Source organism: Palaemon carinicauda, chromosome 5, assembly GCF_036898095.1.
Source record: "Palaemon carinicauda isolate YSFRI2023 chromosome 5, ASM3689809v2, whole genome shotgun sequence".
NCBI classification, from domain to species: Eukaryota; Metazoa; Arthropoda; class Malacostraca; order Decapoda; family Palaemonidae; genus Palaemon; species Palaemon carinicauda.
Window position 1 is genome coordinate 35438193 of NC_090729.1, and position 12652 is coordinate 35450844.

Below are 12652 nucleotides of genomic sequence, written 5' to 3' on the forward strand. Positions count from 1 at the left end.
TATATCTCTCCTCACCATTGGATCTGCTGACACCACACACTCCTTCTGACATACTCTTTGCTCTGCTGACTGATTCTAAGTCCTACTTTTCTATTATATGCCCAAAGTATCTCTGATGAGCTTCCATTTACTTTTATTATAAATTATATATATACCATATATTCTTCTTATATTTTGACTGTCTTGCTTTTCCAGTGGTGATATTCCAGCAAACCATCCTTAACTCGGTTCCTTCCAACAGTCCCAACTCTTCCTCCTTAAGCTTCCTAATTTCTACTCTATATAATAGCACGGGCTTGATAACTGTATAACAGATCTTCAATTCGTGTCTAATGGAAGAATTTTGTCTGAAGCAACCAAAGTTAATTCTTTCCCTTTTTTGCATGTTTCTGTCATTCTTTAACACGTTGTTTTTTAGTATATCCCTCGTGTATTACTATAGGCCACAAGTAGTTAAACCAATTGCTCTTTTTTTGCACTTTAAACTCTTCTATTATAATGTTTACTTCTTTATGTCCTCCTTTACTACTAATCAATCGCCAATGTTATCCAATATCTACATTCAATCCTTTTTCCTTTAATGAATATTTTCAATGCTGAATACTTTTCTTACATTTCCTCTTCTTTGCTAGTTCCCTCAACCACAACCTTCTTCGTTGTTCCTTAATTCTGATGAAAATATGTCTTTAACGACATAGAAAAGGAATGGACTCAGATCCCTTAAGGGTTAAAGGGCATTAGGAGTGAAAATATCAATATCTCCTGTGCTCTGCCCAAACACTATATTCCTATGAAGTTATTTGTTACTAAAAGTATAAAAGTGTGTAATGGTAGGAATAACGACTAGGTAATCTATCTTATGAATATTATGAAGATGAGAAAATATCATACTTGAAAGGTTTCTTGTCATGAACGTATGCCAATGATATTAGCTCCTCAACATCCGGATCTCAGTATTGATAATGTTTCTTTAAATTTGTATTACTCTTTTAAAATTTCAGGTGTGATTCTCGACAGCAAATTTATATTTGAGAAACACATTAGATCTCTGTCTTCTTCAATTGCACAAAAAATTGGCTTATTGAGAAAGTCTTACAAGATTTTCGGTGATCAATCTATTCCGAGGAAGTGTTTTAATTCTTTCATTTTACCTTGTTTTGAGTATTGTTCTACCTGTCTGGTGTTCAGCTGCTGATTCTCATCTTAATTTGTTGGACAGAAATTTACGGTCTATTAAATTTCTTATTCCTGGTCTAGATATAATCTTTGGCACCGTCGTTCAATTAGTTCATTGTGCATGTTGCATAAGATTTTTCATAACTCTGACCATCCTTTACATTCAGATCTTCCTGGAAAATTCTATCCTGTTCGTAATACTAGGTAGGCAGTTAATTCTAATAGTACGGCCTTCTCCATCATGAGGCTCAATACTACACAGTATTCTAGAAGTTTAATCCAGCTGTTACCAAGTTGTGGAATGATCTTCCTTATCGGGTAGTTGAATCAGTAGAACTTCAAAGGATCAAAGTTGGAGCAAATGTTTTAATGTTGACTAGGCTGACATGAGTCTTTTTATAGCTTTTATATAACATATCTGTTTTTGACGTTGTTAATAGTTTATATAGGACATATCTGTTTTGACGCTGTTACTGTTTTTAGAATGATATATTGTCAATTTATTCTCATCATTTATTTATTTCCTTATTTCATTTTCTCACTGGGCTATTTTTCCCTATTGGAGCCCTTGGGCTTATAGCATTTTGCTTTTCCAACTAGGGTTGTAGCATGACTAATAATAATAATAATAATAATAATAATAATAATAATAATAATAATAATAATAATAATAATAATTGGCTTCTGGTTATGCACACGGACGTGTACGTGTTCATTCCTCTCTCTGTACATAGGACTCAAAATTTATGTTACAGCAAACATATGTTGACATCCTCTTCAATAATGCCGACTATTAATTGTTTCCGAGTTCCAAACCAATATTGTTCTTAATGATAGAAGTTACCTTGTGATAAAATATCTCGAATGTTATAAATCAACGAATACTATGATTGAATCCGTTTTGATAGCAATATGTTGGGGTAAATTATTGCTTTCTGACAACAGCATGAAACTACGGACCATCGTTGCAATTTCACGGAGAAATTTCATATTAAACGGTGACGTAAATGCTTAATTTGATTCAATTCAACGAGTGTCTGCTCTTCAATAATGTCAGCCTATTATACTAAATTGGACTAAGTATAAGGGAAAGATTTTCAAGTTGATTGTTTGGAAAAAACAAAGGTTCAATTATTTGATTTCACCATTAAAGTTTACGGGCATCTGACGATTCAGACTAGGCCTCTCTGTTAGTCACAGAGTTGAATGAGAAGCCCCATCACGAGTGAATTATTCTGAATGTATTACAAAAAAATCCCACAAGGAATATAGAATTGACATTTTGTTAGAGGTATTTAAAGTAACAGAGTGGTATATAGATTTATTGCTGACACTTTTTTATATATATATTTTTTCGACTCTCTCCGTGTCAAGGAGCAAAGTTCAAATTCCGAAAATAGAGTGAAAAAAATATATAAGAAAGAAAATACTTTATGTAGGACTGAACGGGAAAGGAGATAATTTACAGGACCTGCCCTTGCTGCCTATCCAGTCTCTACCTAGCCCTCTCATCATCGTCCACCTCCATCGTCTTCTTCATTGTCTGTCACGTATCTAGGATCCCCCGGAAAACTATTTTTCTTATTCATTGATCAAATGCACAGAGCCCATGTTACACCGATGATGTAGCAATCTCCAATACAGAAGGAGGTGATTTTATACACTCGACATTAGATGAACATAGATATATGATGAATATCAAATATAAATCGAATCTACAGTAAATATAATTCCGCATTATCATCACTTCCTACGCCTATTGACGCAAAACGCCTCTGTTAAATTTCACCATTCGTCCCTATCTTGAGCTTTTAATGCAATACTTCTCCATTCATCATCTACTTCCCGCTTCATAGTCCTCATTCGTGTAGGCCTGGGTCGTCCAACTCTTCTAGTGCCTTGTTGAAAGTTTTGTGAAGTAATCTCTCCTAGGAAACGCACACAGCATGCAGAAACCATCTCCATCTACGCCTCACCAATATCTCGTCCACATATGGAACTCGATTAATTTCTCTCATAGTGTCGTTTCAAATCTTGCCTTGCCATTAACACCAAATATTCTTTTTATGGATGTGTTTCCAAATCTGCAAAATCTGTTGGATATTGACTCATGTCCGTAGAGTAACATCGATTTCACTAAACTGATAATATAGGCTGATTTTTCTATGTACCCTCAGGCGATTTGATTTCCAAATTTTACTTTACCTAGCCATATTCTGATTGATCTTTCTGAATCTCTCATCAAACTCCATTTCTAAAGATCCTGTATTAGAGATCAGAGTTCCTAAATACTTATATGATTCCAACTCATCCATCCTCTCTTCTTCCAATGATAGTTTTTCTTTCTTTGCATATTCCATTTTCATCAGGTATTTCTTTCTATTTATTTTGAGCCAAACCTTATGTGGAAATTCATGCATTTTGGTAAGCAGGCTCTTCAGCCCTGCTGATATGTACTAATAAGGACAGCGTCATGGGCATACTCTAGATCAGCTAATTTTCTGTTGCTAATCCAGTTAAATTCTTCCCCACCATTTCAACTAACCTATGTATTTCAAATATCATGGAGAGGAAAAATAACATAGGTGACAACACATTCCCATGGGGTACACAACTGTTCACTGGAAATTCATTTGATAGGACTTCCCTAACATTCAATTTGCAATTCCTGTGCTCATGGTGAGACAATCTAATTTACATATCTATGAGGAGCTATACAATAACACAGGATTTTCCAGAAAATTTGCTAGTGTACATTGCCAATGGCTTTTTCATAGTATACAAATGCATCAAAAGAGGATTTCTATATTCTATATATTGCTTTTTAAAGCATTAGCAAAGATCCTTACTTAAAATTCGATACTATTTCCAATGATGTAATAAACTACGGTGAGGCTAACCCCCTCCCTCTTTTTTTGGATTAAAATAAGTTAAAATATGCATTGAAATATCTCATTTCACTTTTGGTTTGTGTCGTTTAAAGTCACTATCCCTCTGCAACTATAAAGCAACTTGATCATAGAGATCCCCCCCTCCCAACAAAACTCATTTGTCCATTTAGATTGGAATATAGAGTAAACAAAAATAGACAAAGAAAAAAGAGTCAACTATTCAGCCATGCCATCAGATATATATTCCCGGAAGGGTGACATGGATGAGATGAAACAAATGAAATTGAGGGTTTTTGACCAAAAAAAATAAAATTTACCGAAGTCCTGAACATGACAACAGGCGTCCGAGATGAACAATAACCACTCCTTTTGATAAATCATACAATGGTATGCATTCTCTCTCTCTCTCTCTCTCTCTCTCTCTCTCTCTCTCTCTCTCTCTCTCTCTCTCTCTCTCTCTCTCTCTCTCTCTCTCTCTCTCTCTTTCAAAATATAGAGATAGAGAGAGGAAGAGACTCCAGCCTTGTGTCCCAGTAGTGTAAGATTAGGCTCGACTTGCCGTTGACTCTGTTGTACAGGATGCAGTAAAATTAGGAAGTTATTTCATCTCAGGGAAGCCAGAAATGGAAGCCTTTGCCACTTGAAGAAAACCAAATTGATAGAAATTAATCAACTCTGCAGCCATGCATTCGGTTAAAATTTCCGGGATGTGGTCACGGACGATATGAAACGCATAAAAAACAATGGTTTTGGGTAAAGGAAATAGAAATAAATCACGTATAGGGAGATGGAGAAAAAGAGCGAAATAAACAAGTTGTTGACGGAGCTACACCTCAAGTTTTCGCCAATTTTCTTTGAAACCTGAGTTTTCATTGAGTGGAAATGAAGTGAGAGGTTTATGAACATGCTGTGATTTGTGGCATATATAGACGGTGAGAGAATTATCTACCATAGACAAAATGTAGTGTAAAGCTCTGAGCGACGGTGGGGCCATATATTGAGAGATTGTGCTACTAAATTCTGCAAAATGATGTATTGTTTAACAGTACTTAAGAAAAAGGAGTCTTTTGGGTTGCACTTTTCTGCAGACCCATCTATCGGAATTCTGATTGATATGATATTTTCATGTATGAAATTTAATCCTAATACTATAATAGGTGTGCAAATGATGAATAGTAATAGTGTTATCGTTAAAGTGACACCAGAATTGTTTCTTGACATTATGAAATAATTCGAAGACAAAGAAATTAGTTCTGAGAAATATGGACGGGTAAATTTTTTCTAATTTAAGTCCCTCTGTTACATATCTGTTTATAAGGAACATTACATTTGAATTTGAAGAAAAAATATTAAATTCAGTATTATCAAAGTATGGAAAAGTAGAAGGAATAAGACATAACATATATGTTGAGGGTGCACGAAAAGGTTACTTGACAAAAGTACGGACAGCGAAAATGAGATAAAAAGAAATCGTTCCCTCATCCATGTTTTAGGTGCTATGAAGTTGGACATCATATAAAAGATTGTACATTAGAAGGTACGAGACCTTGGTTTAGCGAGGAAGATTTCCCTGACATGGCCCCTGATCAGAAGAGGAATTCAATTATAACAAAAACAAACAAGGATAGTGAGACTACGGCAACAGTATTTGGCAAAGACGACACTTTAGATAAAGAAACTATTAATCAGTCTAAGCTAGTTCTGGGAAAAGAGAATGTCGAAACAGATAATTGTTTTGACTATTTAAGGAAAGAACCTTGCGAGAAAAGATCAGAAAATGATGATGGAAAGTGTTTGGCTTAAAGTGACGATGAAATAATTAACAAAAGTGAGGAGCATGGATTATCACAAGAAAGAGGAACCAGTGTAATGAGAACTGTGACAATCTAGGCGGAAGTTCAGCAGATAAGGACTTAAGGTGACGAATTGCCAGAAAAAATTAAGATAAGGTTAGCGGAAATTAATTTAGCCTAAAAGACATGAGCGTGCGTCCCAGAGAATCAACTCCAAAGGAGGAGCATCGTATTAACCCCGACAAAAGAACAGGAAACTAATACATTTAAGGAAGTGGTGCCAATAGAATGAAGATAACTTTAATAAAGGACCAGACCTAGAACATGGACCTGGATCATACGAATCCATCATCGGATAACGAAACAGAAAAATGTACAAAGAAGCATTAACCAAGTTAATCTTTGTTCATAAACAAAAATATCGTTAATTTCTACCAAATTCAATTCACCCAGATTAGATATATCAACAGTTAATGCCAGTGGACTTAATTGTATAAAAAAAAAAAATCAAATAAATGAATTTATTGTTTTTATACAAACTAGATATCAATTTCATTCAAGCACACAATATAAAAACTGAAGGGGAACTAGAATATATAGACATATTTTGTTAGGTACTGATAAATTAAAGGGGGAATTGTTATTTTTATACAAAGATCATCAAATGTAGATATCCTGAGTGTAGAGAATGATATATATAGTAATTTAATGAGTGTTAATTGTGTTTTTTTGAAATATTCACATACAGTTACTAAATGTCTAAGCACTTGGTGGAAGTAGCAAAAAGAAAGAAAGAGAGCAGCTCTCTCGTGAAGATAGTATGTGTGTGTGTTTTTTTTTTTTTTTTTTTTTTTTTCTTGTGGTATGGACGACCTATAGGACTGTTAATGGATGAGCTATATAGTTATATTATTAAGAAATAGAATTTTAAAAAAATTTAAAAAAAATTAAAAATGCTTTGAAAATAGAATTAATGAATAAATCTCCAAAAGAGTACATTTATGATGATTATCTAAATATGTAACATTTGTACTATAAGTTTAGAACGGTTTAGATGAAAATTCATTGTATATTATATAATCTTTATTATATGATTTAATTTATATTGATTTCATATATCATTTTTTAAACAATGTATGTTCACGTCTATATTTTAGTATAAAATAAATAAATATATAATATATATTATAAACTCATGAAAGTATAATTTAATTTTTATGATAAATGATAAAAAAAAATCCCGTCCTAGATGTGACAAATGGATTCCACAATGAACAAATACCACTCTCTATGATATGGGAATGAAGGTATGCATTCTCTCTCTCTCTCTCTCTCTCTCTCTCTCTCTCTCTCTCTCTCTCTCTCTCTCTCTCTCTCTCTCTCTCTCTCTCTCTCTCTCTCTCTCTCTCTCTCTCTCTGCATGAGAAAGCTTCCTCGATTTCAGAATCTCGCCAGACATATAATACCTACCAACCTTATGTAGTCGACCGGCTACCCTCATCAGATCTATAAATTACTGTCTTTTCACTGATCCTAATTTCTCCAGCATTGTTGCTACTCTTCCACCAAAGCCTAGAAATCAGAAGAGAAAAGATTAAACCAATTCGACCTCACGCTAGTTTCAAGATTGTAGTTCATGATAAACCAGAAAATGACAAAAAGTTTATTTGCAAATACATTTTTCATTTACTATTATTATTATTATTATTATTATTATTATTATTATTATTATTATTATTATTATTATTATTATTATTATTATTATTATTATTATTATTATTATTATTATTATTAGCTAAGTTACCAACCTACTTGGAGAGCTTCAACAAGGATAAATAGCCGAGTTATGGAAGAAAGTAAGGGAGTAAATAAACGGACTAAATTGTATAGACAGTCATGATACATTGTTCAAGGAAAACTAACAATGATTTTGTATTAAGATGTAGTTATAGAATAACTGATGCAGTAGGGAATTACTTCTTCTAGAGTTATTTCTGATTGATTTTCCATAAATCTTATCTCTTTTTTAGCGACTTAAAGGAGTTTATTTTCTTCCTGTGATGGGAACATAACAGAAATTACGTACATTTAAAACTTAGAAACTGTTAAACTTGGTCATTCCTTTGGTGTTAAAGTATGTTTATTTTCTAACAGGCAAAGTCTCCTATAACCAAATTAACTGACATTGTCTTATTTACTCGTTTCTCATTTCAAATTCAATAGCAAAATGGAAAACTGTTCTGTGTTGGCGCTCTGTAAAGAGAATTTTCTCAATTTGAAGCTATGCGTATTCTTTATTACCTAAAGAAGTGTATATCTCCACAATCATTTTACTGTTATCTTTGGCCTTAGTCTTTCATGCATGTAATAATCGTCAATGTTATAAACTTTATTTTTCCTTTGAATTTGGGAATATACGCGTTAATGTGTTCTGCGACAGTTTTTTTTTTTTTTTTTTTTTTTTTTTTTTTTTTTTTTTTTTTTTTTTTTTTTTTCCAAATGGAAACTATTGCATGACATCGACCTTTTAGCGACAACATTTTCCAACCAGATTATATGATCACAATTTATTCATTCAATTAGAACATTTTGATTTGAAGAGTGTTTTATATAGCAAAAAAAATGATACTAAGTTTTATTGTATTTATATCGAAATATAAATACGTATACCTGAATAGCGTTTGATAAATATAGTATGTTTCCATGAGTGCACCAACGAGGTGACCGACCGTTCTTCTCCCGTTTGCTCAACCATTAATCAAGTTAAGCTTAACTGACGCAATGAGTTTGGGAAACTCAGATTTGCCCAAAGTTTAACTGGCTCCACTCGGAGTAAGAACAAACTTTTGATCAAGGATGTAAAATATATGTATTTCTAAAGCAATTGATGCTACTTATAGAAATGAAATTTGAAATAGATTGGATAGTGAAAGCTATTTGGTTCGGCAAAACATTAACACAATATTGTATGGTTTTGGAGATATAGTGCTTTTCCAAGGTATTAAAACTACTTGGTTTTCTCAACTTTTGGGAGCTACAAAGAGAAAATGTCAAAACTTTGTCTCTTCCTCATATATAGATATACTCGAATAATTTCCCAGTACCTTACAGTACATGACATCTTAATTTTTTTTCCTAATTTTTTTTTCTTTTTGAGGGGATGTGAAATGTATCCTTATCTTTATTATGTAGTGGAACCTTTTATTTGCTCACTGAACAGAATTTTCTATTATTATCAATACCAACTAAGCTACAACCCTATTTGGGCAAACAGGATTCTATACGCACAAGGGCTCAAAGAGGGAAAATAGCCCAGTAGGGAAAGGAAACAAGAAGACAAATAAACTATACGAAGAGTAATAAATATTTAGAATAAAATATATAAAAAACAGTAACAACATCAAATCAGATCTTTCATATATAAATTGTACAAAAAAAGACCTAAGTGACCCTGCTCAACATAAAACTATTTGCTGTAAGTTTCAACTTTCCAAGTTTTGACGATTTAACTGCTTGATTCGGGAAATCATTCCACAACTTGGCCCTGGCTGGAATAAAACATCTAGAATACTGCGCATCATTGAGCTTCCAGATGAAGAAGACTGTACTATTAGAATTAACGTCATACCTAGTATTATCAACATGATGTTACTGTCCAAGATGATGTTAATGTAAATTATAATCAGAATTATGAAAACAGTCTTATACAAAATGCATAACGAAGTAATTGAAGAACATGTGCCAGGTATTAATATATAGATCAGGATTAGTATATATAGACCATGAGTTATTGTCCAACTGATCAAGATGAGAATCAGCAGCTGAAGGCCAGACTGGAGGACAATACTCAAAACAAGGTGGAAAGAAAGAATCGAACTGCATCAGCTTTAAAGACTGAAAGTGTGTCTGGAAATTGAATTTGACGTCGAAGCTTACACCTTAAAAAGTCATTATCAGTATCCTTGACCTACATAAATCATAATTTGAGTTTTGTTACGATTTAACTTCATGTCCCATGATTTTCACCACCTGCTTATTTAGCTACATATTTTTTGGAGGGACTCAATAACCCCAGCTCTACATTCTGGAAATGGAATTGATGCAAAGAGAGTAGCATCATCTGCATATGCAACAAGTTTGTGTTCGAGGCCAAACCACATATCAAGTGTATATATTATGAAAAATAATGAGCCAATAACAATACTCTGACGAACAATAGCTATCATATTCTTATACCTACTTTGATGCCCATCAACACCAATTCTTTGTCATCTATTGCTTGGAAATTCAATACTGATACTAAAAAGAGACCCACCCACTCCTAACACCTAAGGTTTGAAAACAAGGGTCTCATGATGAATGCGGTTAAAAGCAGCACTAAAATCAAGGCCAGTCATACGAACTTCCTGACTATAATTAATGGATTTCAGTACTGCATTGGAAATTGTAAGAAGGGTATCATACGCTCCAAGGCCTTTAAGGAAACCAAATGGAAAACTAGGGAAGGGATGATTACGTCCTACAAACCTATTAGACGTTTAGCCAAAAGACGTTCAAAAACTTCAGATAATATGGGATTAATGGAAATTTAGCGATAATCAGGTGGACTTGAGCTACGATAAACACATTTACATAATGACGTAACATTACCCAAATAACAGATAACTTTTTATTCTAGATATATGCAGTCTTATTATGAAAAAAAATATATAAAATACCATTTGTGTCTACACCTCCTTGGGCATCAAGAACTATCAGGAGAGCCTTAACTTCATAGGATCGAAAAGGTAAACTGCATAGTTTTGCCTAAAAAAGAAAAAAAAAATGGAATTTAGGAGAAAAAATTTCTCATAGTTCTGCATATAAAGCTTCTTTTTCACGTAGCCTAAATACTTGGACCCTGCTTCACTTCTATGGCATTCTTCCTCGAATTACTACACACTTAAATAAAAGTTCCTTATCTGAAATAAGCTTATCAATTACTCTTCTTTCAGTGAATTTTAACATATATATATATATACATATATATATATATATATATATATATATATATATATATATATATATATATATATATATATATATATATATATATATATATATATATATATATATATATATATATATACATTGTACCAACCGTGTTTCACACAATTGTACATAATTCCTTTTGTATATATTATGCTTGTATCTTCGCTCCTCCCTCGCACTAAAACGAACATGAAAATTCCTGTCTGGTTTTTCATTTGTGATATTGTCTGTCTTGTGAACTTGTCATGTCCTGTTGCCTTGAGGTTTTGTATATAAGGAGAGTGTTCCACAACAATATAACTCAGTCGTTTCTAATCTGCCTTTGATTTCACAACTCCTCTGTCGGCCCGTCACATTGGTGACCCCGGAAGTCGACTCGCTCCCACCGCCTTCCACCCCCACCCCCTCGCCCCTTCATCGTTGGTATTATGGCGGACTCTACGGCAGTTGGTGCTGCGGCCGCTCCATTCAAACTTTCATCGTTTGCCAGCGGAGAGGCGTTTGCTTGGTTTCAGCGCGCAAAAGTCCAGTTTCGTATCAGGGACATGACTCGCTCAACCACCAAAGCGGATTATGTTCTCGCGCGATACCCGAGGACACCTTCCCAGAAATATCCGACTGGCTTTGTGAACAAGGAGACACCCCAATAGCGTATGACGACTTAAAATCATACCTTCTGCAGCAGTACTCGCCGTCGCCAGCCGCACGTATAGCAAATCTTCTTCAGCTATCGCAACAACTGTTGGGTGATCAAAGGGCTTCGCTTGCCCTCAGGGAAATGACCAGTATCGCTCGCCTTCAACCTGCCGCAGACGGCTCTCCTCGTGAGGTGAACCTACTCCGTGCCCTTTGGATACGCCGTTTACCTGAACCTGTGCGTGCTGCCATACCCGATGTCGATAGTTTACCCATAAAGGACTTGATGGCCAAAGCCGACGCCCTTATGGACAGCCACTTCAAGACCTCCATCAATGCCTCCACCCCTGACGACGAGGATGCCTATTCAACGTCGACCGAAGCTGACATGAATGCCTTAGGACATACACGCCTACCCCATGACGTGCCGAAGCGGCGACAAAGCCGCCCACCACCCACCAATCGCTCGCGCCCCAATGAACGACTTCTACAGACAATTACTACCTCCCATCCACCGCAGTTTTGCTATTACCCCTTCAGATTCGGGGCAACCACGAAGAAATGTGCCAAAGATTGTCAGTGGCCAAAAAACGTGTAAGTAGGCCATCGCTTGTGGCGGTGGCCTCCCATGTTTCTAATCTTTTCTTTTTACAGGATGCAGGAACGGGCGTGCGATTTTTGGTAGACACGGGTGCTTGTCGTTCTCTTTTGCCAAAGAAAACTCTTCAAGGCACAACGTAGTCTGTCTACATCTGCCGACGTCCGCTTGGTAGCTGCCAACGGATCTGCGATACCCACCTACGGTTACGAGAGCCTCAAATTATCGTTCGGAAACGGTAAATTCAATTGGAAATTTCTCGTTGCTGACGTCACAATGCCAATCCTCGGTGCGGATTTCCTTTCTCATTTCCACCTTCTGGTCGATGTCGCCCACCGACGATTGGTCAACGCAGACTCGTTCTTGTCGACACCTCTTCAACCCGCCCCCTCTAACCTCGCTCTCCACATCAGCGCACCCACGGATGCCTAAGCCCACCTCCTCACGTCGTACCCGGAAGTTTTCCGTCCAGAACTTCGCCAAACGCCCACGGTTCCTGCCAAGCACAGTATTTATCACCATATCAA